The sequence below is a fragment of the Triticum dicoccoides genome, chromosome 5B (genome assembly GCF_002162155.2).
Source record: "Triticum dicoccoides isolate Atlit2015 ecotype Zavitan chromosome 5B, WEW_v2.0, whole genome shotgun sequence".
NCBI classification, from domain to species: Eukaryota; Viridiplantae; Streptophyta; class Magnoliopsida; order Poales; family Poaceae; genus Triticum; species Triticum dicoccoides.
The window spans coordinates 88,291,055-88,313,172 of NC_041389.1; the positions used below are offsets into that span (position 1 = coordinate 88,291,055).

General features: G+C 47.1%; 27 non-coding genes and 1 pseudogene across 27 annotated transcripts; all 28 read left to right on the forward strand.

Annotated features, from left to right (window-relative positions):
* Positions 1 to 33: 33 nt before the first annotated feature.
* LOC119313537 lies at positions 34 to 152 on the forward strand. The gene has a single exon (XR_005151812.1). It is a non-coding gene; the product is annotated as a 5S ribosomal RNA (ribosomal RNA).
* A 366-nt stretch (positions 153 to 518) lies between these two features.
* LOC119313919 lies at positions 519 to 637 on the forward strand. Its single transcript, XR_005152175.1, has one exon. It is a non-coding gene; the product is annotated as a 5S ribosomal RNA (ribosomal RNA).
* A 366-nt stretch (positions 638 to 1,003) lies between these two features.
* LOC119313889 lies at positions 1,004 to 1,122 on the forward strand. The gene has a single exon (XR_005152147.1). It is a non-coding gene; the product is annotated as a 5S ribosomal RNA (ribosomal RNA).
* A 366-nt stretch (positions 1,123 to 1,488) lies between these two features.
* Positions 1,489 to 1,607, forward strand: LOC119313561. Its single transcript, XR_005151835.1, has one exon. It is a non-coding gene; the product is annotated as a 5S ribosomal RNA (ribosomal RNA).
* Positions 1,608 to 1,974: 367 nt separating this feature from the next.
* On the forward strand, positions 1,975 to 2,093 carry LOC119313528. The gene has a single exon (XR_005151805.1). It is a non-coding gene; the product is annotated as a 5S ribosomal RNA (ribosomal RNA).
* A 331-nt stretch (positions 2,094 to 2,424) lies between these two features.
* On the forward strand, positions 2,425 to 2,543 carry LOC119313637. Its single transcript, XR_005151907.1, has one exon. It is a non-coding gene; the product is annotated as a 5S ribosomal RNA (ribosomal RNA).
* A 367-nt stretch (positions 2,544 to 2,910) lies between these two features.
* Positions 2,911 to 3,029, forward strand: LOC119313734. The gene has a single exon (XR_005151998.1). It is a non-coding gene; the product is annotated as a 5S ribosomal RNA (ribosomal RNA).
* Positions 3,030 to 3,395: 366 nt separating this feature from the next.
* LOC119313751 lies at positions 3,396 to 3,514 on the forward strand. The gene has a single exon (XR_005152016.1). It is a non-coding gene; the product is annotated as a 5S ribosomal RNA (ribosomal RNA).
* Positions 3,515 to 3,880: 366 nt separating this feature from the next.
* LOC119313747 lies at positions 3,881 to 3,999 on the forward strand. Its single transcript, XR_005152012.1, has one exon. It is a non-coding gene; the product is annotated as a 5S ribosomal RNA (ribosomal RNA).
* Positions 4,000 to 4,366: 367 nt separating this feature from the next.
* LOC119313529 lies at positions 4,367 to 4,485 on the forward strand. Its single transcript, XR_005151806.1, has one exon. It is a non-coding gene; the product is annotated as a 5S ribosomal RNA (ribosomal RNA).
* Positions 4,486 to 4,816: 331 nt separating this feature from the next.
* Positions 4,817 to 4,935, forward strand: LOC119313638. The gene has a single exon (XR_005151909.1). It is a non-coding gene; the product is annotated as a 5S ribosomal RNA (ribosomal RNA).
* Positions 4,936 to 5,302: 367 nt separating this feature from the next.
* On the forward strand, positions 5,303 to 5,421 carry LOC119313678. The gene has a single exon (XR_005151948.1). It is a non-coding gene; the product is annotated as a 5S ribosomal RNA (ribosomal RNA).
* A 366-nt stretch (positions 5,422 to 5,787) lies between these two features.
* LOC119313804 lies at positions 5,788 to 5,906 on the forward strand. Its single transcript, XR_005152069.1, has one exon. It is a non-coding gene; the product is annotated as a 5S ribosomal RNA (ribosomal RNA).
* A 367-nt stretch (positions 5,907 to 6,273) lies between these two features.
* LOC119313748 lies at positions 6,274 to 6,392 on the forward strand. The gene has a single exon (XR_005152013.1). It is a non-coding gene; the product is annotated as a 5S ribosomal RNA (ribosomal RNA).
* A 368-nt stretch (positions 6,393 to 6,760) lies between these two features.
* LOC119313829 lies at positions 6,761 to 6,879 on the forward strand. The gene has a single exon (XR_005152093.1). It is a non-coding gene; the product is annotated as a 5S ribosomal RNA (ribosomal RNA).
* Positions 6,880 to 7,246: 367 nt separating this feature from the next.
* LOC119313681 lies at positions 7,247 to 7,365 on the forward strand. Its single transcript, XR_005151951.1, has one exon. It is a non-coding gene; the product is annotated as a 5S ribosomal RNA (ribosomal RNA).
* A 366-nt stretch (positions 7,366 to 7,731) lies between these two features.
* Positions 7,732 to 7,850, forward strand: LOC119313664. The gene has a single exon (XR_005151935.1). It is a non-coding gene; the product is annotated as a 5S ribosomal RNA (ribosomal RNA).
* Positions 7,851 to 8,217: 367 nt separating this feature from the next.
* LOC119313821 lies at positions 8,218 to 8,336 on the forward strand. The gene has a single exon (XR_005152085.1). It is a non-coding gene; the product is annotated as a 5S ribosomal RNA (ribosomal RNA).
* A 367-nt stretch (positions 8,337 to 8,703) lies between these two features.
* Positions 8,704 to 8,822, forward strand: LOC119313904. The gene has a single exon (XR_005152160.1). It is a non-coding gene; the product is annotated as a 5S ribosomal RNA (ribosomal RNA).
* Positions 8,823 to 9,188: 366 nt separating this feature from the next.
* On the forward strand, positions 9,189 to 9,306 carry LOC119313928. Its single transcript, XR_005152184.1, has one exon. It is a non-coding gene; the product is annotated as a 5S ribosomal RNA (ribosomal RNA).
* A 367-nt stretch (positions 9,307 to 9,673) lies between these two features.
* LOC119313949 lies at positions 9,674 to 9,823 on the forward strand (annotated as a pseudogene).
* Positions 9,824 to 10,190: 367 nt separating this feature from the next.
* LOC119313757 lies at positions 10,191 to 10,309 on the forward strand. Its single transcript, XR_005152022.1, has one exon. It is a non-coding gene; the product is annotated as a 5S ribosomal RNA (ribosomal RNA).
* A 367-nt stretch (positions 10,310 to 10,676) lies between these two features.
* Positions 10,677 to 10,795, forward strand: LOC119313532. The gene has a single exon (XR_005151807.1). It is a non-coding gene; the product is annotated as a 5S ribosomal RNA (ribosomal RNA).
* A 366-nt stretch (positions 10,796 to 11,161) lies between these two features.
* Positions 11,162 to 11,280, forward strand: LOC119313795. Its single transcript, XR_005152059.1, has one exon. It is a non-coding gene; the product is annotated as a 5S ribosomal RNA (ribosomal RNA).
* Positions 11,281 to 11,646: 366 nt separating this feature from the next.
* Positions 11,647 to 11,765, forward strand: LOC119313540. Its single transcript, XR_005151815.1, has one exon. It is a non-coding gene; the product is annotated as a 5S ribosomal RNA (ribosomal RNA).
* Positions 11,766 to 12,132: 367 nt separating this feature from the next.
* LOC119313730 lies at positions 12,133 to 12,251 on the forward strand. The gene has a single exon (XR_005151995.1). It is a non-coding gene; the product is annotated as a 5S ribosomal RNA (ribosomal RNA).
* A 793-nt stretch (positions 12,252 to 13,044) lies between these two features.
* LOC119313541 lies at positions 13,045 to 13,163 on the forward strand. The gene has a single exon (XR_005151816.1). It is a non-coding gene; the product is annotated as a 5S ribosomal RNA (ribosomal RNA).
* A 367-nt stretch (positions 13,164 to 13,530) lies between these two features.
* Positions 13,531 to 13,649, forward strand: LOC119313842. The gene has a single exon (XR_005152104.1). It is a non-coding gene; the product is annotated as a 5S ribosomal RNA (ribosomal RNA).
* Positions 13,650 to 22,118: the final 8,469 nt, after the last annotated feature.

Genomic DNA, 22,118 nt, shown 5'->3' on the forward strand with positions numbered 1-22,118 from the left:
CAAGCATCAGGGACGAAGACGGGGAAACACGTCGGATGCGATCATACCAGCACTAAAGCACCGGATCCCATCAGAACTCCGAAGTTATGCGTGCTTGGGCGAGAGTAGTACTAGGATGGGTGACCTCCTGGGAAGTCCTCGTGTTGCATTCCCTTTTTAATTATTTTTTGCGCCTTGTGACAAACATATCGCACGTGCGCGATATATATTAATCCTGTTATATTATTTTTGACGTTTGCGATATGTTTAAGCTTGATGCTCATTGCTCGCGCGTCTTGGGGCGGCTTGGTGGCGCGAAGAGCGCATTCTGAAAGGGGTGAAAAAACTCGTGTTGCTGCTGTATGGAGGGAGGGGTGGAAACCGTGGAAAACTCGTCTCCGTGATTGAGCGGGAGAGTAAGTAGTATAGGACATTATCCATTGTTAGGGAACGGTTGTAATGGTAGTGAGAATGTAGAATCGTCTTTGGAGCGGACCTGGGAGTGGCAAGCATAAGGGACGAAGACGGGGAAACACGTCGGATGCGATCATACTAGCACTAAAGCACCGGATCCCATCAGAACTCTGAAGTTATGCGTGCTTGAGCGAGAGTAGTACTAGGATGGGTGACTTCCTGGGAAGTCCTCGTGTTGCATTCCCTTTTTAATTATTTTTTGCGCCTTGTGACAAACATATCGCACGTGCGCGATATATATTAATCCCGTTATATTATTTTTGACGTTTGCGATATGTTTAAGCTTGATGCTCATTGCTCGCGCGTCTTGGGCGGCTTTGTGGCGCGAAGAGCGCGTTCTGAAAGGGGTGGAAAAAACTCGTGTTGCTGCGGTATGGAGGGAGGGGTGGAAACCGTGGAAAACTCGTCTCCGTGATTGAGCGGGAGAGTAAGTAGTATAGGACATTATCCATTGTTAGGGAATGGTTGTAATGGTAGTGAGAATGTAGAATCGTCTTTGGAGCGGACCTGGGAGTGGCAAGCATAAGGGACAAAGACGGGAAAACACGTCGGATGCGATCATTCCAGCACTAAAGCACCGGATCCCATTAGAACTCCGAAGTTAAGCGTGCTTGGGCGAGAGTAGTACTAGGATGGGTGACCTCCTGGGAAGTCCTCTTGTTGCCTTACCTTTTTAATTATTTTTTGCGTCTTGTGACAAACATATCGCACGTGCGCGATATATATTAATCCTGTTATATTATTTTTGACGTTTGCGATATGTTTAAGCTCGATGCTCATTGCTCGCGCGTCTTGGGGCGGCTTGGTGGCGCGAAGAGCGCGTTCTGAAAGGGGTGAAAAAACTCTTGTTGCTGCTGTATGGAGGGAGGGGTGGAAACCGTGGAAAACTCGTCTCCCTGATTGAGCGGGAGAGTAAGTAGTATAGGACATTATCCATTGTTAGGGAACGGTTGTAATGGTAGTGACAATGTAGAATCGTCTTTGGAGCGGACCTGGGAGTGGCAAGCATAAGGGACGAAGACGGGGAAACATGTCGAATGCGATCATACTAGCACTAAAGCACCGGATCCCATTAGAACTCCAAAGTTAAGCGTGCTTGGGCGAGAGTAGTACTAGGATGGGTGACCTCCTGGGAAGTCCTCGTGTTGCATTCCCTTTTTAATTATTTTTTGCGCCTTGTGACAAACATATCGCACGTGCGCGATATATATTAATCCCGTTATATTATTTTTGACGTTTGTGATATGTTTAAGCTCGATGTTCATTGCTCGCGCGTCTTGTGGCGGCTTTGTGGCGCGAAGAGCGCGTTCTGAAAGGGGTGGAAAAAACTCGTGTTGCTGCGGTATGGAGGGAGGGGTGGAAACCGTGGAAAACTCGTCTCCATGATTGAGCGGGAGAGTAAGTAGTATAGGACATTATCCATTGTTAGGGAACGGTTGTAATGGTAGTGATAATGTAGAATCGTCTTTGGAGCGGACCTGGGAGTGGCAAGCATAAGGGACGAAGATGGGGAAACACGTTGGATGCGATCATACCAGCACTAAAGCACCGGATCCCATTAGAACTCCGAAGTTAAGCGTGCTTGGGCGAGAGTAGTACTAGGATGGGTGACCTCCTGGAAAGTCCTCGTGTTGCATTCCCTTTTTAATTATTTTTTGCGCCGTGTGACAAACATATCGCACGTGCGCAATATATATTAATCCCGTTATATTATTTTTGACGTTTGCGATATGTTTAAGCTCGATGCTCATTGCTCGCGCGTCTTGGGGCGGCTTTGTGGCGCGTAGAGCACGTTCTTAAAGGGGTGGAAAAAACTCATGTTGCTGCGGTATGGAGGGAGGGGTGGAAACCGTGGAAAACTCGTCTCCGTGATTGAGCGGGAGAGTAAGTAGTATAGGACATTATCCATTGTTAGGGAACGGTTGTAATGGTAGTGAGAATTTAGAATCGTTTTGGAGAGGGAAACACGTCGGATGCGATCATACCAGCTCTAAAGCACCGGATCCCATCAGAACTCCAAAGTTAAACGTGCTTGGGCGAGAGTAGTACTAGGATGGGTGACCTCCTGGGAAGTCCTCGTGTTGCATTCCCTTTTTAATTATTTTTTGCGCCTTGTGACAAACATATCGCACGTGCGCGATATATATTAATCCCGTTATATTATTTTTGACGTTTGCGATATGTTTAAGCTCGATGTTCATTGCTCGCGCGTCTTGGGGCGGCTTTGTGGCGCGAAGAGCGCGTTCTGAAAGGGGTGGAAAAAACTCGTGTTGCTGCGGTATGGAGGGAGGGGTGGAAACCGAGGAAAACTCGTCTCCGTGATTGAGCGGGAGAGTAAGTAGTATAGGACATTATCCATTGTTAGGGAACGGTTGTAATGGTAGTGAGAATGTAGAATCGTCTTTGGAGCGGACCTGGGAGTGGCAAGCATAAGGGACGAAGACGGGGAAACACGTCGGATGTGATCATACCAGCACTAAAGCACCGGATCCCATCAGAACTCCGAAGTTAAGCGTGCTTGGGCGAGAGTAGTACTAGGATGGGTGACCTCCTTGGAAGTCCTCTTGTTGCATTCCCTTTTTAATTATTTTTTGCGCCTTGTGACAAACATATCGCGCGTGCGCGATATATATTAATCCCGTTATATTATTTTTGACGTTTGCGATATGTTTAAGCTCGATGCTCATTGCTCGTGCGTCTTGTGGCGGCGTTGTGGCGCGAAGAGCGCGTTCTGAAAGGGGTGGAAAAACTCGTGTTGCTGCGGTATGGAGGGAGGGGTGGAAACCGTGGAAAACTCGTCTCCGTGATTGAGCGGGAGAGTAAGTAGTATAGGACATTATCCATTGTTAGGGAACGGTTGTAATGGTAGTGAGAATTTAGAATCGTCTTTGGAGCGGACCTGGAAGTGGCAAGCATAAGGGACGAAGACGGGGAAACATGTCGGATGCAATCATACCAGCACTAAAGCAGCGGATCCCATCAGAACTCCGAAGTGAAGCGTGCTCGGGCGAGAGTAGTACTAGGATGGGTGACCTCCTGGGAAGTCTTCGTGTTGCATTCCCTTTTTAATTATTTTTTGCGCCTTGTGACAAACATATCGCACGTGCGCGATATATATTAATCCCGTTATATTATTTTTGACGTTTGCGATATGTTTAAGCTCGATGCTCATTGCTCGCGCGTCTTGGGGCGGCTTTGTGGCGCGAAGAGCGCGTTCTGAAAGGGGTGAAAAAACTCGTGTTGCTGCGGTATGGAGGGAGGGGTGGAAACCGTGGAAAACTCGTCTCCGTGATTGAGCGGGAGAGTAAGTAGTATAGGACATTATCCATTGTTAGGGAACGGTTGTAATGGTAGTGAGAATGTAGAATCGTCTTTGGAGCGGACCTGGGAGTGGCAAGCATAAGGGAGGAAGACGGGGAAACACGTCGGATGCGATCATACTAGCACTAAAGCACCGGATCCCATCAGAACTCCGAAGTTATGCGTGCTTGGGCGAGAGTAGTACTAGGATGGGTGACTTCCTGGGAAGTCCTCGTGTTGCATTCCCTTTTTAATTATTTTTTGCGCCTTGTGACAAACATATCGCACGTGCGCGATATATATTAATCCCGTTATATTATTTTTGACGTTTGCGATATGTTTAAGCTCGATGCTCATTGCTCGCGCGTCTTGGGGCGGCTTTGTGGCGCGAAGAGCGCGTTCTGAAAGGGGTGGAAAAAACTCGTGTTGCTGCGGTATGGAGGGAGGGGTGGAAACCGAGGAAAACTCGTCTCCGTGATTGAGCGGGAGAGTAAGTAGTATAGGACATTATCCATTGTTAGGGAATGGTTGTAATGGTAGTGACAATGTAGAATCGTCTTTGGAGCGGACCTGGGAGTGGCAAGCATAAGGGACGAAGACGGGGAAACTCGTCGGATGCGATCATACCAGCACTAAAGCACCGGATCCCATTAGAACTCCGAAGTTAAGCGTGCTTGGGCGAGAGTAGTACTAGGATGGGTGACCTCCTGGAAAGTCCTCGTGTTGCATTCCCTTTTTAATTATTTTTTGCGCCGTGTGACAAACATATCGCACGTGCGCAATATATATTAATCCCGTTATATTATTTTTGACGTTTGCGATATGTTTAAGCTCGATGCTCATTGCTCGCGCGTCTTGGGGCGGCTTTGTGGCGCGAAGAGCGCGTTCTTAAAGGGGTGGAAAAAACTCATGTTGCTGCGGTATGGAGGGAGGGGTGGAAACCGTGGAAAACTCGTCTCCGTGATTGAGCGGGAGAGTAAGTAGTATAGGACATTATCCATTGTTAGGGAACGGTTGTAATGGTAGTGAGAATTTAGAATCGTTTTGGAGCGGGAAACACGTCGGATGCGATCATACCAGCTCTAAAGCACCGGATCCCATCAGAACTCCAAAGTTAAACGTGCTTGGGCGAGAGTAGTACTAGGATGGGTGACCTCCTGGGAAGTCCTCGTGTTGCATTCCCTTTTTAATTATTTTTTGCGCCTTGTGACAAACATATCGCACGTGCACGATATATATTAATCCCGTTATATTATTTTTGACGTTTGCGATATGTTTAAGCTCGATGCTCATTGCTCGCGCGTCTTGGGGCGGCTTTGTGGCGCGAAGTTCGCGTTCTGAAAGGGGTGGAAAAAACTCGTGTTGCTGCGGTATGGAGGGAGGGGTGGAAACCGAGGAAAACTCGTCTCCGTGATTGAGCGGGAGAGTAAGTAGTATAGGACATTATCCATTGTTAGGGAACGGTTGTAATGGTAGTGAGAATGTAGAATCGTCTTTGGAGCGGACCTGGGAGTGGCAAGCATAAGGGACGAAGACGGGGAAACACGTCGGATGCGATCATACCAGCACTAAAGCACCGGATCCCATCAGAACTCCGAAGTTAAGCGTGCTTGGGCGAGAGTAGTACTAGGATGGGTGACCTCCTTGGAAGTCCTCTTGTTGCATTCCCTTTTTAATTATTTTTTGCGCCTTGTGACAAACATATCGCGCGTGCGCGATATATATTAATCCCGTTATATTATTTTTGACGTTTGCGATATGTTTAAGCTCGATGCTCATTGCTCGTGCGTCTTGTGGCGGCTTTATGGCGCGAAGAGCGCGTTCTGAAAGGGCTGGAAAAACTCGTGTTGCTGCGGTATGGAGGGAGGGGTGGAAACCGTGGAAAACTCGTCTCCGTGATTGAGCGGGAGAGTAAGTAGTATAGGACATTATCCATTGTTAGGGAACGGTTGTAATGGTAGTGAGAATTTAGAATCGTCTTTGGAGCGGACCTGGGAGTGGCAAGCATAAGGGACGAAGACGGGGAAACATGTCGGATGCAATCATACCAGCACTAAAGCATCGGATCCCATCAGAACTCCGAAGTTAAGCGTGCTTGGGTGAGAGTAGTACTAGGATGGGTGACCTCCTGGTAAGTCCTCGTGTTGCATTCCCTTTTTAATTATTTTTTGCGCCTTGTGACAAACATATCGCACGTGCGCGATATATATTAATCCCGTTATATTATTTTTGACGTTTGCGATATGTTTAAGCTCGATGCTCATTGCTTGCGCGTCTTGGGGCGGCTTTGTGGCGCGAAGAGCGCGTTCTGAAAGGGGTGGAAAAAACTCGTGTTGCTCCGGTATGGAGGGAGGGGTGGAAACCGTGGAAAACTCGTCTCCGTGATTGAGCAGGAGAGTAAGTAGTATAGGACATTATCCATTGTTAGGGAACGGTTGTAATGGTAGTGAGAATGTAGAATCGTCTTTGGAGCGGACCTGGGAGTGGCAAGCATAAGGGACGAAGACGGGGAAACATGTCGGATGCGATCATACCAGCACTAAAGCACCGGATCCCATTAGAACTTCAAAGTTAAGCGTGCTTGGGTGAGAGTAGTACTAGGATGGGTGACCTCCTGGGAAGTCCTCGTGTTGCATTCCCTTTTTAATTATTTTTTGCGCCTTGTGACAAACATATCGCACGTGCGCGATATATATTAATCCCGTTATATTATTTTTGACGTTTGCGATATGTTTAAGCTCGATGCTCATTGCTCGCGCGTCTTGGGGCGGCTTTGTGGCGTGAAGAGCGCGTTCTGAAAGAGGTGGAAAAAACTCGTGCTGCTGCGGTATGGAGGGAGGGGTGGAAACCATGGAAAACTCGTCTCCGTGATTGAGCGGGAGAGTAAGTAGTATAGGACATTATCCATTGTTAGGGAACGGTTGTAATGGTAGTGAGAATGTAGAATTGTCTTTGGAGCAGACCTGGGAGTGGCAAGCATTAAGGGACGAAGACGGGGAAACATGTCGGATGCAATCATACTAGCACTAAAGCACTGGATCCCATCAGAACTACGAAGTTAAGCGTGCTTGGGCGAGAGTAGTACTAGGATGGGTGACCTCCTGGGAAGTCCTCGTGTTGCATTTCCTTTTTAATTATTTTTTGCGCCTTGTGACAAACATATCGCACGTGCGCGATATATATTAATCCCGTTATATTATTTTTGACGTTTGCGATATGTTTAAGCTCGATGCTCATTGCTCGCGCGTCTTGGGGCGGCTTTGTGGCGCGAAGAGCGCGTTCTGAAAGGGGTGGAAAAAACTCGTGTTGCTGCGGTATGGTGGGAGGGGTGGAAACCGTGGAAAACTCGTCTCTGTGATTGAGCGGGAGAGTAAGTATTATAGGACATTATCCATTGTTAGGGAACGGTTGTAATGGTAGTGAGAATGTAGAATCGTCTTTGGAGCGGACCTGGGAGTGGCAAGCATAAGGGACGAAGACGGGGAAACATGTCGGATGCGATCATACCAGCACTAAAGCACCGGATCCCATCAGAACTTCGAAGTTAAGCGTGCTTGGGCGAGTGTAGTACTAGGATGGGTGACCTCCTGGGAAGTCCTAGTGTTGCATTCCCTTTTTAATTATTTTTTGCGCCTTGTGACAAACATATCGCACGTGCGCGATATATATTAATCCTGTTATATTATTTTTGACGTTTGCGATATGTTTAAGCTCGATGCTCATTGCTCGCGCGTCTTGGGGCGGCTTTGTGGTGCGAAGAGCGCGCTCTGAAAGGGGTGGAAAAAACTCGTGCTGCTGCGATATGGAGGGAGGGGTGGAAACCGTGGAAAACTCGTCTCCGTGATTGAGCAGGAGAGTAAGTAGTATATGACATTATCCATTGTTAGGGAACGGTTGTAATGGTAGTGAGAATGTAGAATCGTCTTTGGAGCGGACCTGGGAGTGGCAAGCATAAGGGACGAAGACGGGGAAACATGTTGATGCGATCATACCAGCACTAAAGCACCAGATCCCATCAGAACTCCGAAGTTAAGCGTGCTTGGGCGAGAGTAGTACTAGGATGGGTGACCTCCTGGGAAGTCCTCGAGTTGCATTCCCTTTTTAATTATTTTTTGCGCCATGTGACAAACATATCGCACGTGCGCGATATATATTAATCCCGTTATACTATTTTTGACGTTTGCGATATGTTTAAGCTCGATGCTCATTGCTCGCGCGTCTTGGGGCGGCTTTGTGGCGCGAAGAGCGCGTTCTGAAAGGGGTGGAAAAAACTCGTGCTGCTGCGGTATGGAGGGAGGGGTGGAAATCGTGGAAAACTCGTCTCCGTGATTGAGCGGGAGAGTAAGTAGTATAGGACATTATCCATTATTAGGAAACGGTTGTAATGGTAGTGAGAATGTAGAATCGTCTTTGGAGCGGACCTGGGAGTGGCAAGCATAAGGGACGAAGACGGGGAAACATGTCGGATGCGATCATACCAGCACTAAAGCACCGGATCCCATCAGACCTCCGTAGTTAAGCATGCTTGGGCGAGAGTAGTACTAGGATGGGTGACCTCCTGGGAAGTCCTCATGTTGCATTCCATTTTTAATTATTTTTTGCGCCTTGTGACAAACATATCACATGTGCGCGATATATATTAACCCCGTTATATTATTTTTGACGTTTGCGATATGTTTAAGATCGATGCTCATTGCTCGCGGGTCTTGGGGCGGCTTTGTGGCGCGAAGAGCGCGTTCTGAAAGGGGTGGAAAAAACTCGTGTTGCTGTGGTATGGTGGGAGGGGTGGAATTCGTGGAAAACTCGTCTCCGTGATTGAGCGGGAGAGTAAGTAGTATAGGACATTATCCATTGTTAGGGAACGGTTGTAATGGTAGTGAGAATGTAGAATCGTCTTTGGTGCGGACCTGGGAGTGGCAAGCATAAGGGACGAAGACGGGGAAACATGTCGGATGCGATCATACCAGCACTAAAGCATCGGATCCCATCAGAACTTCGAAGTTAAGCGGGCTTGGGCGAGTGTAGTACTAGGATGGGTGACCTCCTGGGAAGTCGTCGTGTTGCATTCCCTTTTTAATTATTTTTTGCGCCTTGTGACAAACATATCGCACGTGCGCGATATATATTAATCCCGTTATATTATGTTTGACGTTTGCGATATGTTTAAGCTCGATGATCATTGCTCGCGCGTCTTGGGGCGGCTTTGTGGTGCGAAGAGCGCGTTCTGAAAGGGGTGGAAAAAACTCGTGCTGCTGCGGTATGGAGGGAGGGGTGGAAACCGTGGAAAACTCGTCTCCGTGATTGAGCGGGAGAGTAAGTAGTATAGGACATTATCCATTGTTAGGGAACGGTTGTAATGGTAGTGAGAATGTAGAATCGTCTTTGGAGCGGACCTGGGAGTGGCAAGCATAAGGGACGAAGACGGGGAAACATGTTGATGTGATCATACCAGCACTAAAGCACCGAATCCCATCAGAACTCCGAAGTTAAGCGTGCTTGGCGAGAGTAGTACTAGGATGGGTGACCTCCTGGGAAGTCCTCGTGTTGCATTCCCTTTTTAATTATTTTTTGCGCCTTGTGACAAACATATCGCACGTGCGCGATATATATTAATCCCATTATATTATTTTTGATGTTTGCGATATGTTTAAGCTCGATGCCCATTGCTCGCGCGTCTTGGGGCGGCTTTGTGGCGCGAAGAGCGCGTTCTGAAAGGGGTGGAAAAAACTCGTGCTGCTGCGGTATGGAGGGAGGGGTGGAAATCATGGAAAACTCGTCTCCGTGATTGAGCGGGAGAGTAAGTAGTATAGGACATTATCCATTGTTAGGGAACGGTTGTAATGTTAGTGAGAATGTAGAATCGTCTTTGGAGCGGGCCTGGGAGTGGCAAGCATAAGGGACGAAGACGGGGAAACATGTCGGATGCGATCATACCAGCACTAAAGCACCGGATCCCATTAGAACTTCGAAGTTAAGCGTGCTTGGGCGAGAGTAGTACTAAGATGGGTGACCTCCTGGGGCTTTAGTGCTAGGATGGGTGACCTCCTAGGAAGTCCTCGTGTTGCATTCCCTTTTTAATTATTTTTTGCGCCTTGTGACAAACATATCGCACGTGCGCGATATATATTAATCCCATTATATTATTTTTGACGTTTGCGATATGTTTAAGCTCGATACTCATTGCTCGCGCGTCTTGGGGCGGCTTTGTGGCGCGAAGAGCGCGTTCTGAAAGGGGTGGAAAAAACTCGTGCTGCTGCGGTATGGAGGGAGGGGTGGAAATCGTGGAAAACTCGTCTCCGTGATTGAGCGGGAGAGTAAGTAGTATAGGACATTATCCATTGTTAGGGAACGGTTGTAATGGTAGTGAGAATGTAGAATCGTCTTTGGAGCGGACCTGGGAGTGGCCAGCATAAGGGACGAAGACGGCGAAACATGTCGGATGCGATCATACCAGCACTAAAGCACCGGATCCCACTAGAACTTCGAAGTTAAGCGTGCTTGGGCGAGAGTAGTACTAGCATGGGTGACCTCCTGGGAAGTCCTCGTGTTGCATTCCCTTTTTAATTATTTTTTGCGCCTTGTGATAAACATATCGCACGTGCGCGATATATATTAATCCTGTTATATTATTTTTGACGTTTGCGATATGTTTAAGCTCGATGCTCATTGCTCGCGCATCTTGGGGCGGCTTTGTGGCGCGAAGAGCGCGTTCTGAAAGGGGTGGAAAAAACTCGTGCTGCTGCGGTATGGAGGGAGGGGTGGAAACCGTGGAAAACTCGTCTCCGTGATTGAGCGGGAGAGTAAGTAGTATAGGACATTATCCATTGTTAGGGAACGTTTGTAATGGTAGTGAGAATGTAGAATTGTCTTTGGAGCGGACCTGGGAGTGGCAAGCATAAGGGACGAAGACGGGGAAACATGTCGGATGCGATCATACCAGCACTAAAGCACCGGATCCCATCAGAACTTCGAAGTTAAGCGTGCTTGGGCGAGTGTAGTACTAGGATGGGTGACCTCCTGGGAAGTCCTCGTGTTGCATTCCCTTTTTAATTATTTTTTGCGCCTTGTGACAAACATATCGCACGTGCGCGATATATATTAATCCCGTTATATTATTTTTGACGTTTGCGATATGTTTAAGCTCGATGCTCATTGCTCGCGCGTCTTGTGGCGGCTTTGTGGTGCGAAGAGCGCGTTCTGAAAGGGGTGGAAAAAACTCGTGCTGCTGCGGTATGGAGGGAGGGGTGGAAACCGTGGTAAACTCGTCTCCGTGATTGAGCGGGAGAGTAAGTAGTATAGGACATTATCGATTGTTAGGGAACGGTTGTAATGGTAGTGAGAATGTAGAATCGTCTTTGGAGCGGACCTGGGAGTGGCAAGCATAAGGGACGAAGACGGGGAAACATGTTGATGCGATCATACCAGCACTAAAGCACCGGATCCCATCAGAACTCCGAAGCTAAGCGTGCTTGGGCGAGAGTAGTACTAGGATGGTTGACCTCCTAGGAAGTCCTCGAGTTGCATTCCCTTTTTAATTATTTTTTGCGCCTTGTGACAAACATATCGCACGTGCGCGATATATATTAATCCCGTTATATTATTTTTGACGTTTGCGATATGTTTAAGCTCGATGCTCATTGCTCGCGCGTCTTGGGGCGGCTTTGTGGCGCGAAGAGCGCGTTTTGAAAGGGGTGGAAAAAACTCGTGCTGCTGCGGTATGGAGGGAGGGGTGGAAATCGTGGAAAACTCGTCTCCATGATTGAGCGGGAGAGTAAGTAGTATAGGACATTATCCATTATTAGGAAACGGTTGTAATGGTAGTGAGAATGTAGAATCGTCTTTGGAGCGGACCTGGGAGTGGCAAGCATAAGGGACGAAGACGGGAAACATGTCGGATGCGATCATACCAGCACTAAAGCACCGGATCCCATCAGAACTCCGAAGTTAAGCGTGCTTGGGCGAGAGTAGTACTAGGATGGGTGACCTCCTGGGAAGTCCTCGTGTTGCATTCCCTTTTTAATTATTTTTTGCGCCTTGTGACAAACATATCACATGTGCGCGATATATATTAACCCCGTTATATTATTTTTGACGTTTGCGATATGTTTAAGCTCGATGCTCATTGCTCGCGCGTCTTGGGGCGGCTTTGTGGCGCGACGAGCGCGTTCTGAAAGGGGTGGAAAAAACTCGTGTTGCTGCGGTATGGTGGGAGGGGTGGAAACCGTGGAAAACTCGTCTCCGTGATTGAGCGGGAGAGTAAGTAGTATAGGACATTATCCATTGTTAGGGAACGGTTGTAATGGTAGTGAGAATGTAGAATCGTCTTTGGAGCGGACCTGGGAGTGGCAAGCATAAGGGACGAAGACGGGGAAACATGTCGGATGCGATCATACCAGCACTAAATCACCGGATCCCATCAGAACTTCGAAGTTAAGCGTGTTTGGGCGAGTGTAGTACTAGGATGGGTGACCTCCTGGGAAGTCCTCGTGTTGCATTCCCTTTTTAATTATTTTTTGTGCCTTGTGACAAACATATCGCACGTGCGCGATATATATTAATCCCGTTATATTATGTTTGACGTTTGCGATATGTTTAAGCTCGATGCTCATTGCTCGCGCGTCTTGGGGCGGCTTTGTGGCGCGAAGAGCGCGTTCTGAAAGGGGTGGAAAAAACTCGTGCTGCTGCGGTATGGAGGGAGGGGTGGAAACCGTGGAAAACTCGTCTCCGTGATTGAGCGGGAGAGTAAGTAGTATAGGACATTATCCATTGTTAGGGAACGGTTGTAACGGTAGTGAGAATGTAGAATCATCTTTGAAGCGGACCTGGGAGTGGCAAGCATAAGGGACGAAGACGGGGAAACATGTCGGATGCGATCATACAAGCACTAAAGCACCGGATCCCATCAGATCCTCGTGTTGCATTCCCTTTTTAATTATTTTTTGCGCCTTGTGACAAACATATCGCATGTGCGCGATATATATTAATCCCGTTATATTATTTTTGACGTTTGCGATATGTTTAAGCTCGATGCTCATTGCTCGCGCGTCTTGGGGCGGCTTTGTGGCGCGAAGAGCGCGTTCTGAAAGGGGTTGAAAAAACTCGTGCTGCTGCGGTATGGAGGGAGGGGTGGAAATCGTGGAAAACTCATCTCCGTGATTGAGCGGGAGAGTAAGTAGTATAGGACATTATCCATTATTAGGAAACGGTTGTAACGGTAGTGAGAATGTAGAATCGTCTTTGGAGCGGACCTGGGAGTGGCAAGCATAAGGGACGAAGACGGGGAAACATGTCGGATGCGATCATACCAGCACTAAAGCACCGGATCCCATCAGAACTCCGAAGTTAAGCGTTCTTGGGCGAGAGTAGTACTAGGATGGGTGACCTCTTGGGAAGTCCTCGTGTTGCATTCCCTTTTTAAATATTTTTTGCGCCTTGTGACAAACATATCACATGTGCGCCATATATATTAACCCCGTTATATTATTTTTGACGTTTGCGATATGTTTAAGCTCAATGCTCATTGCTCGCGCGTCTTGGGGCGGTTTTGTGGCACGAAGAGCGTGTTCTGAAAGGGGTGGAAAAAACTTGTGCTGCTGCGGTATGGAGGGAGGGGTGGAAACCGTGGAAAACTCGTCTCCATGATTGAGCGGGAGAGTAAGTAGTATAGGACATTATCCATTGTTAGGGAACGGTTGTAATGGTAGTGAGAATGTAGAATCGTCTTTGGAGCGGACCTGGGAGTGGCAAGCATAAGGGACGAAGACGGGGAAACATGTTGGATGCGATCATACTAGCACTAAAGCACCGGATCCCATCAAAACTTTGAAGTTAAGCGTGCTTGGGCGAGAGTAGTACTAGGATGGGTGACCTCCTGGGAAGTCCTCGTGTTGCATTCCCTTTTTAATTATTTTTTGCGCCTTGTGACAAACATGTCACAGCCCTAGAATATTGTTTGTAAATAGTTGCATCTTCATCCAGGCATCATATTTAAATTTCTGAAACATGAGTTGAGGATTGTTGGAAGCCTCAAAACCCTAAATAAAAGCAGGGCAAAAGAACCCTGGAAAATGCATTCAATGATTCCAAAATGGCCTTAACTAATGTTGGTTATATTTTGGCCAGGGTTTTACACCAAACCAAAAATAATGAACATTTTTGAGGAATATTTTGAGCATTGAATTTAAATCATATTCTATTTGAATTTGGAATTATATTCATAATATATGATGAATATATTTTCAAATGACCTGAGATATTTTTTGTATTTGTGAAAAAGTCCATTAAGTGACTTAAAATATCCAGGGGAGTTTTTGCACTGTTTTCAAATTGTTTGAATTTGAATTCAGTGGCAACTAAATAAGAAAAACAAAACAGAACAGAAATAAATAGAAAGAGAGAGGAAACCTACCTGGGCCACTTACCCGCAGCCTACCTGGCGCCACCAACCGGCCCAGCCGGCCCAGCCCATCTCCACCCCCTCCCCTGTCGTCTTCCTCCCTCGCCAGAAGGACAGAGGCGAGGCGTGGCGCGCGCCCGAGAGGCCTCGGCCACCTCCTGCTTCCTCCTCGACGCCCGGAGACGCCACGCACCTCCCTGCCTCTCTTCCTCACTCTCCCGCGTCCTCATCCCCTCCCTCTGGACCGCTCCCCCTCCTCTGGCTCTCTCTTTCCCTCTCTCCCCTGTGATCCCTGAGCGCAGCCGTCGCCGCCGTTCGCTATAGCCGCAGCCACCAGCCCTCCCTCGCCCCTCCGCTAGTTCCATAAGCTCCGCCGCGTCGTCCTCGACCTCCTCGCTGAGCTACGCAACGCCGGACGCCCTTAAGCCTTGCCAGTGCCGCCGTTTCCGACCTCGGCCGCCGGAGATCCCCCTCGATGCTTCGCTCGCTCCGATGCCTCCCCGAGCTCGCCGAGGCCACCGCTGCACCCGCTGTGAGCTCCTGTGCTGTTTCCCCCTCTTCCCTGGCCCGATTTCTTCCTCTAACACTGATGCCGTCGCGGCCGAGAGCTTCTCGCCGCCGGCCATGGCGCAGCCGTGGCCATAGCCGCGCATGCCCACGACGGAGTGCTCCACCGTGCTCATAAAGCCCCCAGGAGCCCAACACACCAACCAGCTCCCCCTCCCGCGCACCGAAACGCCAAACCCGCGGGTGCCCGAACTCCGGCCGCCGCGGAAGTGCTCATCGCCGTCGACTCAGGCCATCCCAACTGCTGTCGCTGCTACCAGTAGATGCGCAAGAACGCCAGCAAGCCGTAGCAACAAACCGCGCTCAAAATGGAGCCCCGTAGCGTTTTTCCGAAACGCTCCGCCGTCGTTTTGGTCGCCGCCGGTGTAACTCCGGTGAGGGTGACGTGGCAGATTAATTCGGGCTAATGACGCACTTAGTCAACACCTAGTGACACTGACAGCAGGGCCCCACCCCTGGTCAAACCTCAGTTAGCGCTGGGTTTGACTGGGATTAGCTCCTGTGTCACTGACGTGTGGCCCCCACACGTCAGGTTTGACCTGGGGCGCCCAGTTGACCCTGCTGACGTCACCGTGACGTGGTGCTGACGCCATAATCATTTCTGGATTTAATTTTATTCAGGAAATTCCAAAAAATGCCTAAAACTTCTAAAATTCATAGAAATTCAACCGTAACTCCAAATGAGATAAATTATATATGAAAAATTATCAGAAAAATTCAAGGAATCCATCTGTACCACTTTCATGCATGTTAGAACAACTTATAGCTGCTGTTTAGCACAAATCAATTAAATGGCATTTGTATAATCACATATGGAGTTTGAATTTGAATCTTGTATTCAAACCAACTTCATTTAATCTGTTGCTAGTTGCATTAGCTCAAAACACATTCATTTTGCCATGTCATGATCATGCATCATATTGTGCATTGCATTGATTGTGTTCCCTTCTGTGTTGCCGGTATTTGTCCCCTCTCGATAGACGTGATACCAATGATGTGATCGTTGACACTGATGAAGACTCAATGTTATCTTCAGAAGTGCCAGGCAAGCAAAACCCCCTTGTTCATTCCGATACAATCCTACTCTCTCGCTCCTGCTCTCTTTTACTGCATTAGGACAACACCGATTCATCTGTTACTTGCTGCGGTAGCTGAACCCCTTTATCCTTTGCATGACCTGTCATTGCCACAGTAAATAGATGAAACCCACTAGCATGAGTAGGAGTTGTTTGAGCCCTGATGTGCCTACTCATTCATGCTTGTTTCTCATGCCTGCTACTGCTTAGAGTTGAACCAGGTCTGATTCATCGAGGATGAATCAGAGGTGTGTGAACATGTCCTACTATGTGTGAGCTAAGTGTGTGAACACGATTTGGTAAAAGGTGTCGGTGAGAGGCCATGTAGGAGTACATGGTGGATGTCTCATTGAAGCCGTCCTTAGGAACTGAGTTCTGTGTTTGTGATCCATGATTCAGCTACTACCATGCATTGGGCCCTGAAATATGACCCCGCTCGACTTCTTATTCACCCTAGTCCTCTGTCCAGGAGTTGCAAGTAGTTTCTGGTGTTTGTAGCTTACTGGAGGCCGTGGACAGCGCTGACCGTAGGGGTGGGCTGTGATGCGGTAGGTACGTGGCACGGTGTACCGGATGCCCGTTTGGTATCTCGGGAACCCTGTTCACATCGTTTGGGGCTGTGAGCGAAACTCCGGCCGGATCTCCTCATGGATGGAACCCGAATAGGCGATAAACCTGGACTAGAGACTTGAGTGTTTAGGTAGGTCGTGGTCTACACCCACGTCGACTTTCGCTTGAAGTCTGCCGAGCACATGTTGTGTGCAGACGCTAAGTGGTGGAAACATGTATGAAGAAGTACACCCCTGCAGGGTTAACATCATCTATTCGAATAGCCGTGTCCACGGTAAAGGACTTCTGGGTTGCTTATATCAGTTCATAGACAAGTGAAAGTGGATACTTTAAAATGCGGAAGATAAGCGTGAGTGCTATGGATGGCGTTCTTGTAGGGAGACGGGAGCGGATCCATAGTGGTGTATTGATATGGTGAATATGTGGACTCGTGTGCGCCACCTCAAAAGAGTCGCTTGCAGTCGTAGTTTAGGATAGCCACCGAGTCAAAGCTGGCTTGCTGCAGTTAAACCCCACCATCCCCTTGTTGAAAATGATGCATATGTAGTTAGTTCTGATGTAAGTCTTGCTGGGTACATTTGTACTCACGTTTGCCTATTTTATGTTTTTGCAGAGAGACTTCAGTCTCACTAGTAGTTCCACGTGGACTTCGACGTTTAGCTTGTTACCTCAGCTACGATCTTGTGCCCTCGGCAGGATCTGATAGATAGTCAGGCTTTTCAGCCTTTTTCATTTATAGATGTCTGTACCCAGACATGATAGCTTCCGCTTGTGCTTTGATTTGTATGCTCTGAATGTTGGGTCATGAGACCCCTGTTTGTAATATCTCGCTCCTCGGAGCCTATTGAATAAATTACTTGAGTCGTAGAGTCATGTTGTGACGCCATGTTGTGTTTGCACATATCGAGCATATTGTGTGTATGTTATTGAAATGCTTGGTATGTATGGGATCTGACTATCTAGTTGTTTATCTTTAGTAGCCTCTCTTATCGGGAAATGTCTCCTAGTGTTTCCACCGAGCCATGGTAGCTTGCTACTGCTTCGGAACACTTAGGCTGGCCGGCATGTGTCCTTCTTCGTTCCTGTGTCTGTCCCTTCGGGGAAATGTCACGCGATGAATACCGGAGTCCTGTTAGCCCGCTACAGCCCGGTTCACCGGAGGCCTGCTAGCCCAGTGCTATAGCCTGGATTCACTCGCTGATGACCGACACGTTCGATGCTGGGTCATTGATGCTTGTCCCTGTAAGTCTGTGCCACTTTGGGTTTACGACTAGCCATGTCAGCCCCAGGCTCCTTATCATATGGATGCTAGCGACACTGTCATATACGTGTTCCAAAAGGCGCAAACGGTCCCGGGCAAAGGTAAGGCGACACCCGTGGGAATACCGTGCGTGAGGCCGCAAAGTGATATGAGGTGTTACATGCTAGATCGATGTGGCATTGAGTCGGGGTCCTGACAGCGTTGGTATCAGAGCTTGACTGCCTGTAGGATTACCAAGCCAAACTGGTCGAAGTTGAGTCTAGAAATTCTTTAGTTATATAAGGGAATTGATTGTGGGATGGAACGTAAGGCTCTTTTTACTCCTTATACCTTATGCCTTCTGATCTGAGTCATCATCTTCTCTTCTACGGGGATTAAGAACTAGGCTATCTTTTCTTTCTATTAGGATCACGTGTTACTAATCAGTAGACTTATAAGATTGTTGGATTTAAGCTTGAGTTCAGTTCCTACTACTTCTGTATGTTAACTGTTGATCTCCAAACCTTGATATTGTGCTTCTGAGTGGTTATGCCACCATTTTTGTGAATGTCTCAAATCTTTTCTGAGCATTTACAGCCGTTATGCTGTCCGAGTCATCCCAGGTTTCCAAAGAGTCTGACGCATGTGCAAAATCCTTTTCCTCTGGTTTCAATGTCTTTTAGGCCAGGTTAATCACACAAATTAGTGAGTTGAGGTACTTTATTGTCTCGACATATATGTTGGACTAATTATTATGACCCTAGGTGTTTTAGGGAGTCACCTAGTAATCTAGCAACGTTTTGTGTTCCCAGTGTGAAGATTCTGGCCTTTATTATCGAAAGCATCCTGTGATGCCATTTAGTTAGTAGGCATTCTATTCCTGGGTTTTGAACCCGAGATTCACTCTACTTACTTCATGTTGATAGTGTTGCTAGTTCCTTTAGGATATTAGTAACTTTGCGATAGTCCTCGAGGTTCGTGGTATATCCTTCTTCCAATTACCATGAACCATTCTTGGCAGGAGTTCTTCTGAACCAAAAGATGACAACAAGAGTGCTCTTGATGAGTTCTCCATTATATATTGTGGCTCTGCCAGTTCTACCTTTCCGCATGGATTGCCCGGAAGAAATATGTTGAATTCGTTCGACATGCCAAACCATGCATCCACAACTCAGAAAATCGTGTGTTCCTTTGAGTTGTCCCTCTTTAGTTGTCTACTGACCTTCGTCTATCAATTGATAGTCAAGAGTATGCGTGCGTTCGTTTATCAATGCCTATTACTCTTGTGGTCCGTCAAGCCATTCTATCGCGGAATGACTAGGAGAAACAAACTCCAGTACCTCTTCCCTATCCAGGATTGGGTCAAAGAAGTTGTGCTCCGCAGATCGAATTGCTACTCCAGCTTTTGTTCTGCTCTACCTTGGAGTATTACATATTTTATATCGAGATTGTTATAGGAATTGCACACCATCCTATGAACTCTTGGTACAGTGATACTTCTTGCCACCATTGTTCATTCCTTGGTTCCTGTGTTATTGTAACCGGAATGCCGACAAATGAATCATGGCGTGTGAAATCAATATTGCTAGCAACTCTGTTGCTTGGCAGTTAAATGGACGATAACCTCATTCTTAGCGTGTTGATTATTGAATTGTCACCCTAAGATTGATTGTGCTACCTAGTCCCTATTTCTGGTGCACTCCTCGGCCAATGAGTTAGGAATTATTTCAAGTCCTCGCTCATTTGATCATGTCGTCTTGCCCTCAAAAGCAAGATTGTTCTCAAGCTTAGTAACATACCGGTGGTTCGTGACTTTCCAAATATCTTCTTGGAAGTGTTACCGGGTTGTTTCCTGACTGTTATGTTGAGCTCGTGATCAAGTTGGTTTCTGGAGAACCACCCTTTCTCCAAGAATCTGTGTTGGGTATCCCTGAGCTAGTTGGTTAAGCTAGACAACAACTTGGAGAATTGGAAGATAAAAGCTTGCCTAACTTAGTTCGTTCCAAAGGGATATTCTTGTGTAGTGTGTGTTGAAGAAAGATGGTATCTTCATCGATTGGTCCCTGTGATCAGTTGCTGGACCTATTGTCTTATCAATCCTTGATTTGAGTGTGGGCTATCGTCAAATCAAATCAGTATCAACGATGCTCGTAATGTTGTCTTATTCGTGGTTGATCCCTCGAGCATACACCATTACATCTTTGGTCTGACCAATGCTATCACTTGTTCACTTAACTATGGAATCCCTTTTAAAAGGAAACCCAGATGAATTGTTGTTGTGCCCATTGACAACATCCTTGCCTTCTCCATAATTTTGCTGAACATTAAGCTAGCGTTGGAAACTTTTGAAAGCATTTGTTCATGCTAGCTCATGAAGCATATGTTCGGATGTAAGAAGTGACCTCCTCTAGTTCATGTGCATTTGATGCAAGTTGCTGCCGTGGACTCGAGAAAGTTAATGTTGCTTCCTCTGGAATCATCGCAAGTCAGTCATGCACACGTGCGAAGTATTCTGTGGTCTGGAGACTTGCAACCTTCATTCCATATGTGTATCCTAGCACACCAAGCCACTGACTGATTTGTTCAAGGAGAAGGAGTATCTTCATAAGAGCTAATCCGGACTTATGTAAGAACTTCAATATCCTCGCTGATGGCTCCCAACCAGAACTCGGTAGTGTTTTATTGTAAGACTACCATGTGGGCATGCTTGTCTGGGACAACGTGTTCACATGTTTGTAGCAGAACCAGCCCATGTTTTGGAGCTTGCTATCGTAGTTCATCTCCCGAGAATCCCGCAACGTCATCTCGTCGATTTGTGTTGCAAATTTCCGTTTTTCTTCCTAGACTCGATGAGTCTGGAATATCCTGACACCAACCAGATCTGAATCTCAGGCAGATATGATGGTTGGAATATTTCCCAAGAATTATAATATTGGTCGCGTGATAACCGGTAAAGTGGATGTCGTGGCCAACACACCCAGCCGGAAGACCTGTTATTATAATATCTTGATTGATGAAGTTGGCCACCTCCCCATAGGGATTTCGTAGGGTTTACTCCCTAGTTGCCCCTATGGATTTTTGTGTTCCCGAAGTCCGACCTTTTACTTGATGTTCTAGTTATCAAACCATATCTATGAATGGGATACACTAGCACGTCAAGGAGAACATTAGAAGCGGAGTGCTAAATGTCTCTCGGTCGATCATCCAGATTTTATTTCCTTGGCCCTGCCAAGGGTGAAATCTGAGAAAGTATTATCCTCCTTTGCATCTGCATCGTCCATCGCTATTCATCATGGTAGTATGTTGTGTTGCCAGGATCCTTGACACGGATGTTGGTAAAACCTTGATGATTATGGAAATGCTCAAGTTCTTGAGAGCACGCACAAGCGCTACGTGTTATCATCAGCACTACCTTGGATTCCTCTCAGTTTTCCTCGGCAATGCTATGACCTTCTCAAACCGTGAAATCACTCTCTATTGTTGGGTTCTTCCCTAGTTACCAGAATCATTCCCAGCATTTGCATTTTGTTCCCAGCTTGCACCGCCAATGTGCCATTCTACCATGGGTCTCCTCCATTTCCGGTGACAAGCAAATTTATCCATTGCGTTGTCTTCAACAAGGTAATCCACATCATCCAAGTCCGAGTATGCCATTCTACCGACCCCCCCTCCAAACGATCGCTCGAGAATTGCCCTAGGCTGGTTTAAAGAGTTCCAATGATTCCTGAATCAAAGGTAATTCTTTTTGCCACTTAAGGGGATATATCTTCGAGTCACCCTCCCTGAGGTGCATCATTATGGTATCATGGCAACTCAACTCCTCGCTACGTTGACAATCGATTACCACCTTCTTAAGCGTGAAATTGTTGTCTACCTAGTGAACCTTCGTCATCCGTTTCTTTCCACCCCTCTTGATGTGTATCTCGTGTCTCAACACGAGAGATGGTACTATGTCTCATTCCGTGAGTTGTTCGATCTTCGAGAAGATCGACCCTTCTAGAGTCTCCTTCTTCCCTCCATGTCATGTTGACAGGATTTCGCAGAGCAAGACTTCAAGACAATGATGGTGATTGAATCAACGTTCAATTGAAGTGCAACCTGGATCGTGAAGATTGTGCTAGTTTGCGTTCCCCCTACACCCTACCCTACGCTTGAATCTCGGGACGAGATTTTGTTTAGTGGGGGTGAGTTGTCACAGCCCTAGAATATTGTTTGTAAATAGTTGCATCTTCATCCAGGCATCATATTTAAATTTCTGAAACATGAGTTGAGGATTGTTGGAAGCCTCAAAACCCTAAATAAAAGCAGGGCAAAAGAACCCTGGAAAATGCATTCAATGATTCCAAAATGGCCTTAACTAATGTTGGTTATATTTTGGCCAGGGTTTTACACCAAACCAAAAATAATGAACATTTTTGAGGAATATTTTGAGCATTGAATTTAAATCATATTCTATTTGAATTTGGAATTATATTCATAATATATGATGAATATATTTTCAAATGACCTGAGATAT